The sequence below is a fragment of the Chiloscyllium plagiosum genome, chromosome 1 (genome assembly GCF_004010195.1).
Source record: "Chiloscyllium plagiosum isolate BGI_BamShark_2017 chromosome 1, ASM401019v2, whole genome shotgun sequence".
Lineage (NCBI taxonomy): Eukaryota > Metazoa > Chordata > Chondrichthyes > Orectolobiformes > Hemiscylliidae > Chiloscyllium > Chiloscyllium plagiosum.
Window position 1 is genome coordinate 27,367,332 of NC_057710.1, and position 8,498 is coordinate 27,375,829.

The window sequence follows — 8,498 nt, forward strand, 5'->3', positions numbered from 1 at the left end:
AGGTCGCTTTTAACTTTTTTTTCCCCTCTCACTCTAACCCTATGCCCTCTAGTTCTGGATTCCCCCACCTCAGGAAAAAGACCATGTGTACTTACCCTATCCATGCCCCTCATGATTTTATAAACCTCTATAAGGTCACCCGCTCAGCCTCCAATGCTCCAGGGAAAACAGCCCCAGCCTATTCAGCCTCTCCCTATAGCTCAAATCCTCCAAACCTGGCAACCTTCTTGTAAATCTTTTCTGAACCCTTTCAAGTTTCACAACACCCTTCCAACCAGAAGGAGACCAGAATTGCACACAATATTCCAAAAGTGGCCTAACCAGTGTCCTATACAGTCGCAACATGACCTCCCAACTCCTATACTTTCTGCTCTGTTCAATAAAGGAAAGCATACCAAAAACCTTCTTCACTATCCTATCTACTGGCGAGTCTACTTTCAAGGAACTAAGAACCTGCACTCCAAGGTCTCTTTGGTCAGCAACACTTCCCAGGACCTTGCTATTAAGTGTATAAGTCCTGCCCTGATTTGCCTTTCCAAAATACAGCACCTTTCATTTATCTAAATTAAATTCCATCTGCTGCTCCTCAGCCCATTGGCCCATCTGATCAAAATCACATTGTACTCTGAGTCTCTTTCACTTCATAAAAATGTCCCAGGCTATCCAAACACTCCCACAAATTAAACCTTCCAGTCTATGTAGCATTCCAATAAATCTTTTCTGCATTCTTTCTAGTTTAATAATATCCTTTCTTTAGTAGGGCAACCAGAACTGCACACAGTATTCTAAATGTGGCTTTGCAAAATCTTGTATAGCTGCATCAAAACATCCCAACTCCCGATCTCAATGCTCTGATCAATGAGAACAAGCATGCCGAAAGCCTTCTTCACCATCCAGTCAACTTGTGAATCCACTTTCAAGGAGCAGTGAAACTATACTCCTCAATCTCTTTGCTTAATAATACTCCCCAGGGCCGTACCATTGACTGTGTAAGTCCTGGGTCGAGAGTGTGGTGCTGGAAAAGTACAGCCGGTCAGGCAGCATCTGAGGAGCAGGAGAATCGATGTTTTGGGCATAAGTAAGTCCTGCCCTGGTTTGACCCACCAAAGTGCAACATGTTGCATTCATCTGAATTAAACTCCATCTGCCATTCCAATGCCCACTGACCCAAATGACCTCGATCTCACTGCATTCCCAGGTAACCTTCTTCACTATCCACTATTTCACCAAACTTGGCGTCATCCACAAACTTACTAATGATACCTCCTAAATGCTCATCCATTTCATTTATATAAATAGGGAATAACAGTGGACCCAGTACCCATCTCTGTGGCACACCACTGGTCACAGGCCTCCAGTCTGAAAAATAACCTATCACCACCCTCTGCCTGCTACTGTCAAACCAATTTTGTATCCATTTGACTAGCTCTCCCTGGATCCCATGAGATTTAACCTTACTCAACAACCTACCATGCAGTACCTTGTCAAAGACCTTGCAAAAATCCATGTAGACTATCACATTGTCCTCATCTACTTTCTAGGTCACCCTTTCAAAAAATGCAATCACATGCATGAGGTACAATTTCCCATGCACAAAGTCTGACCATCCCGAATGAGGGCTCAGCTCTCCAAATGCTTGTAGATTCTGTCTCTCAGAATCTCCTCTCACCATGTTAGGCTTATCGGTTTATAGGTCCCAGGTATGTCCCAGTAGCCTTTCTTAAAAACACAACATTAGCCATAACATTAGCTCTCCTTATACCTAATACACTCCAAACTAGGCAACATCCTGGTAAACCTTTCTTGCACACTCTCCAAAGCCTCCACATCCTTCCTATAGTGTGGTAACTAGAACTGCACACAATATTCCAATAGTGGTCTAACTAAAATTTTATACAGGTGCAACATGACTTGCTAACATTTATACTCAAATGTCTTGAGCAATGAAGATAAGCATGCCACCAGTGCCAAACAACATGCTTTAAGAGATGGGAACAAGAGTAGATCCTTTAGGACTTTGAGCTTGTTCTTCCATTTAATTAGACTGTGGCTGATCTGTGCTCACCGTATCCACCTTTGCTTCATAACTCTTGACAACATAACTAAACAAAATTCTATAATCTCTGTCCTGAAAATATCAATCAGTCCACCTTCCTGGAGGCAAATTATCAAACTTCCATGACTTGCTGTGTGAAAAATGATTTCCTGATTTCTCTTCTAAATAGTGGAGGTTAATTTTAACATTTTTAACATTTAAACATCATGTTAACACACAAGTTAGGAGTGTGGTGGAATACTCCTCATTTACCTGGATGAGTGCAGCTCCAACAACACTCGAGAATCTTGACATCATCCAGGAAATCACAGCCTGGTTGATTGGCACCACATCCATAAGCATCTAATTCCTGCACTACCGGCACTCAGTGTGTGTGAGATACATGATGCATTTCAGAAATACACCAAATATCTTTATTCAGCACCTTACAATCCCAAGACTACTTCCATCTTAACGGACAAGGACAGCAGATACAAAGGAACAAGTTCTCCTCCCCACCATTCTGACATTGCCGTTACTTCAAAAACCTGGAATTTCCTGCCTAAGGACATCGTGGGTCAACCCACAGCATATGGACTGCAGCAGTTTAAGAAGGCAGCTCACCAAGACCTTCTCAAGGGCAATTGGGAATGGACAATACATGTTGGCTCAGCCAGCAACACCCATGTCGAATGAGTGAAATAAAACAAAACATTACAACCTACTCATAGCAAAACACTTGAAGATAGTGGAAAACTGTAATAAAAACAGAAAGAAGAGAAAAGTAGAGTTAATGCTTAGGATTCAACTCTGAAGAAGAGACATTGTACTCTAAACGTTAATACTGTTTCTCTTTCCACAGTTGCTGCCAGATCTGCTAAGTTTATCCAGCACTTTTAGTTTTATTTAACATTGTACTCTTTTGTTCCGGAATATTTTAACAGAAGAATTATGTTCTCAGTATCCATTCCATTGAGTCTGTTTACCTTTATAAATTCAAAATAATGCAAGCCAAGTTTATACAGCTTGTCCTGATACTATAACGCTTTACTTCAAGATTGTTCTGGTGAGTATGCATTACACTACTTCTAAGACAAATCTATCCTTGTTGGATTTTGATGTGCAAATGTGGATGTGATACCTTATCTTAGAGTCTGACCAAGCCTCTGTACCACTAATTCATCAATTCCTCATTTTTCTATTCTAGCCCACTTAAAATAAAAGCTAACATTCCATTAGCCTTTTTGGTTTTATTTTATGCCTATGAACTAGCTTTCCACGATCTGTTCACAAGGATAATTAAATCTTATACTCCCTTCAGAGATCCAATTTGCCTTTCTTGGCTTTAAGGTGGGTGACGCCATTCATTTCTATGTGGAAACTCACTCTAATAAAGTTTTGCCTACCCATCCGTTCCTTTGCAATGGTTATTCCCCCCAGGAGAGAGTAGTCCTGACTCTTTCTCAAGGTTTGCAGGAGCCATAAGAAAGACAGATTTATATTTGTACAGTACTTTTGGATGTTCCAACATACTTTACAGCCAATAAAGTACTTTTAAGGTGTTGTCATTGTCCTCATGTATATATTTTACCTTTGGTGCTTCCACCTTTTGAACTAACCTCCATAATGAATCAATAGCCTTCAAGAGATGAAGACGGATGAAGAATTTTATTGAAGAGCATCAAATTAAAATAAACTCTCAGGCCAATGCCTATATTTTAACCATTATAGATTCTAATCGAAGATTAAAGTATTTTGTCCCTCATTTGCTTTCTACCACACACAGAGTAGAACAGGAAACTGCAAGAACAGTCACACCAGGTCCTGATATTAAGACGCCTCTGAAACTATGTTTGATTCAGAAAAGAAATGCACAACACAATATAACTCAAAGTACATTCTAGTATGGTTATTATCAATAAAGGAAACATTTACATTTTCTTGGCAGTGTGTGCAGAACCCAAATGAACAGGCCTTTTGATAAGAATGTTTTCATATGCCTGAAGGGGATGAGTTATTTAGAGATTAATCAGAAGTGCAGATTTGACTCTGCTCCATGCAACATGTGAAGATGTTTTTGCTTCCACATTTTAAAAGATATAATTATTTTTCTTCTTTCCCTCACCCTGCCCTGAGAGAATCCTGCTGTGGTTAGCTGTAGAACAACAGTTAAGCTTTGACAGGGATTTCTTAGAAGGACAGCAATTACAGGAAATCACCAAAACCACATGGCTGTGCTCATTTGACATCCATGGAAGCCTATCATTCACATATATAATAAAAACAAATGGTAACTCTGGTTGAACTTTCCTTCAACAGTTTGACCAGTCACAGCCCAACATCCAAGGTCAATTCAATCATCACAGGCCTGAGCCAATGGTGGTGCAGTTCCTGCAGCAAGTATCTGACGACTCACTCCCTTTAATAGCTGATCCAATGCAGAAACACTCAGAAAAATTGCAAGTGTTTGTACTAATGATCAATGAAGCAATTTAGAACAAATGTTCTGTTCAATATCTAACCCCAGCAAGCATCACTGGCTTTCTGTAATCCCAAGTTACATCACCCTTTTTTTCTTTTACAAATCACAGAATGCCCACTGGATACTCAGCCTCTATAATCTCACCTTGAGGTATAACCACAGCCCCCCCCAACATCAGATTGCTTGTCATTCCTCACTGTCCCCATGCCACTCATTTGGTCACAATTCTCTCTTCATCAAATCCTTGTGCTTCACCACCTTCAGAAGCCTCTTCAGAAGGCTTACCTTTGACTCTACTACTGAGACTTTACCCTATAGTTATTTCTCCCTTCACCTTAAAAAACAGTTTTGTGTTTATAAATATAATTATTTTTCTTCTTTCCTCACCGTGCCCTGAGAGAATCCTGCTGGGGTTAGCTGTAGACCAACAGTTAAGCTTTGACAGGGATTTTTTGGCAGGACAGCAATGACAGGAATTCACCAAAACCACATGGCTGTTCTCATTTGACATCCATGGAATCCTATTGTTCAGATAAATAACAACTACAAGTGGTAACGATGGTTGATGTTCACGTCTTGTGACTTGTGAGGTGCTTTTGAAGTGCGGGCACTGTTGTTCAGTAAAGTGATTTACAACGAAAACAGAAATTGCTGGAGAAACTCAGCATCTGTGGAGAGAAAGCAGAGTTAACGTTTCGCGTCCAGTGACCCTTCTTCAGAACTCAGTGGCCTATGATTTTGCTGGAGAAAGTGAGGTCTGCAGACGCTGGAGATCAAAGCTGAAACTTTATTGTGGAGAGAAAGCAGAGTTAACGTTTCGCGTCCAGTGACCCTTCTTCAGAACTCAGTGGCCTATGATTTTGCCCACTGCCTAAGGAGATTAATAGACATGTACATGTTATATTCTACATTCTGGTAAGTTGCAATACCCAATTCATGACTTTCTATGCATTAATATTACTGAATGGAAAACAAAAATTAGATTGAGATGTATGCAGTAGCCTAGTATGTAACAGAGCTTGGAATCTTCCTGTTACACTGCTGAGTATTAGACTCGAAAGAAAGGAAACATCTATTTTAACAGATGTTAAATATCACAATTTCAAAAATACCACGATGAAATAGCAACTTGTAGTTAAAATAAGAAGCATACAAATGATTAGAGAACAGAAGCTTTTTAGTTGCTCTCTTTCCTGATAAATGGCCTCAAGTGTGGAATATTTTCAGTCTTTATTACCTTCACATGAATAAGCCTTTCATTTAAACTATTCAAAACACACACATGCAAAGTATATTTCCAGGGCATATTGTGCATGCTCTGAGCATTCCTCCATTCAAAGTGAAGAATTTTTGATCGTATAATTAGGTGCTTAAACCAATTAGTGGAACTGCCAGCGCCAACGGTGGGATGGGAGAAAAACTTCCCTTTTATTGTAATTTAAAGACTGCTGATCCTCTTTCTGTTGCTGTCAGCTCTACCCTGCTAAATGAGTGGATTGGATTGGTTCCTTGTTTACTTTTAACAGCATCAATAAAGTTGTGTTGAATTGTGCTCATCCATCATATCAATGATCAATGTTCAACTGTGTAAGACAGATGACTAGACAGCTGCGCACGGCTGAATAATTGATGATGATCCCTAGAAGCTCACAAATATTTCATGCAATTAATCACAAGGACAAAGAGCCCCATTTTCAGACTACACAGCTCACTCGCACTTGTGTTCAGCATCAATGTTTTCCAGTTGTGCAAAATTCCCTTGATTTTTTTCCATTTAGAGCAGCCTCCTGCTGCTTGGAATGATTACGAGTCTGTGAATGTAAAACACTATAAGTGAGGAACTGGTCTCCTGTGCTTTAACAGCTAGTGGTTAGCCAGCAAAATCAACAACTGATTCCTGAATATTGCCGGTAAGGAAGAAATATTGCCAAATCTTTTTAACTGGTGCTCATCAGGAACTGATGCAAGAATGCCAAATTTCAGTTGATTACATCAGTGCGTATTACAAGGGAAAAGGGTGCTGATTGGCAAGTCAGCTTTTAATAAAAAAAGAACAGAGAAACACGCCCTTCAGTCCAGTAAGACTGTGCCAACACATGCTGCCTTTCTAAACTAAAGACCTTTTGCTTCTAAGCAGTCCGTATCTCTATTCCCTGCCTATTCATATATCTGTCAAGATGCTTCTTGAATGTTGTTACCTTCACCACCTTCTCTGGCAGTATAGTCCAGGCACTTACCATCCTCTGTGTAAAACACCGTGCCTCTCACATCTCCTTTAAACTTACTCCCTTTACCCAGGGTTTGATTAGGAATAATTAGCATGTGTGGGAGATCATGCCTCACAAATTAGTTCAAGTTCTTTGATGAAGTGACCAGGAAGGTTGATGAGTGCAGGGCGGAAGATGTAGTCCAAATGTAGCCTTCAGCAATGCTTTTAATAAGATTCCTCATGATAGGTTGCTCTGGAAGGTTACATCACGTGGAATCCCAGGGGAGCTGGCAAATTGGATACATGATTGGCCTGATGGTAGGAAACAGAGGGTAATAGTGGAAGGATGCTTGTCAGACTGGAGGCCTGTGACTAGTGGAGTGCCTCAGGGGTCAGTGCTGGGCCCATTGCTGTTTGTTATATATATCAATGATTTAGATGAGAATGTGCAAGGGTTAATAAGTTTGCAGCTGAAAATGAGTTGCTGGAAAAGCGCAGCAGGTCAGGCAGCATCCAAGGAGCAGGAGAATTGACGTTTCGGGCATGAGCCCTTCTTCAGGAATTCTCCTGCTCCTTGGATGCTGCCTGACCTGCTGCGCTTTTCCAGCAACACATTTTCAGCTCTGATCTCCAGCATCTGCAGTCCTCACTTTTTCCATTAATAAGTTTGCAGATGACACTAAAATAAGCAACATTGTGGACAGCAAGGAAAGTTATCAGAAATTGCAGCAGGATCTTGATTAGCTGGGGAAGTGGGTCGAGAAATGGCAAATGGAGTTAAATATAAATAAATGGGAGGTCTTGCATTTTGGAAAGTCAAATCAAGGTAGGAGTTTCATAGTAAATGGTAGGACCTTAAGGAGTGTAGTGGAACAGAGGGACCTTGGAGTTCAGGCACACGGTTCTCTGAAAGTGGAGTCACAGGTAGACAGGGTAGTGAAGAAGGCTTTTGGCACACTGGCCTTCATCAGTCAGGGCATTGAGTATAGAAGTTGGGAAGTTATGTTGCAGTTGTACAGGACTTTGGTGAGGCTGCACTTGGAGTATTGGGTTGAGTTTTCGTCACCTTGTTATAGGAAGGATGTTATTAAACTGGAAAGAGTGCAGAAGAAATTTACAAGGATGTTGCCAGGACTCAAGGGACTGAGTTGTAGGGAGAGGTTGAACAAGCTAGGCCATTTTCTTTAGAAAATAGGAGACTGAGCGGGCATCTTATAGAAGTGCATAAGATCATGAGAGGCATGGATCGGGTGAATGCATTTGGTCTTTTTCCCAGGGTTGGGGAATCGAGGATTAGTTTAAGGTTAGAGGGGAAAGAGTAAAAGGGAACCTCAGGGGCAACTATTTTACATAGAGGGTACTAAGCATATGGAATGAGCTGCCAGAGGAAGTGGTTGAGGTGGGTAACAGCATTTAAAAGGCATTTGGACAAATACATGGATAGGAAAGGTTTAGAAGGAGGCAAAAGCAGAGAAATGGGGTTAGTGTGCACGGGCATTTTGGTCAGCATGGACCAGTTTGGGCCAAAGGGTCTGTCTCCGTGTAGGACTCCATGACTCTATGGCTCTACCTTAAACCTATGTTCCCTAGTAATTGATGTGCCTACCCTGGGGGAAAATCTCTGGGTCTCCATTCTATCGAAGCCTCTTTGTGATAATGAGGACTGCAGAGCTAGAAAGTCAGAGTTGATAAAGTCAGAGCACAAAAAAACACAGCGGGTCAGCAGCATCAGAGGAGCAGGAGAGTTGACGTTTCAGGTTGGGACCCTTCAT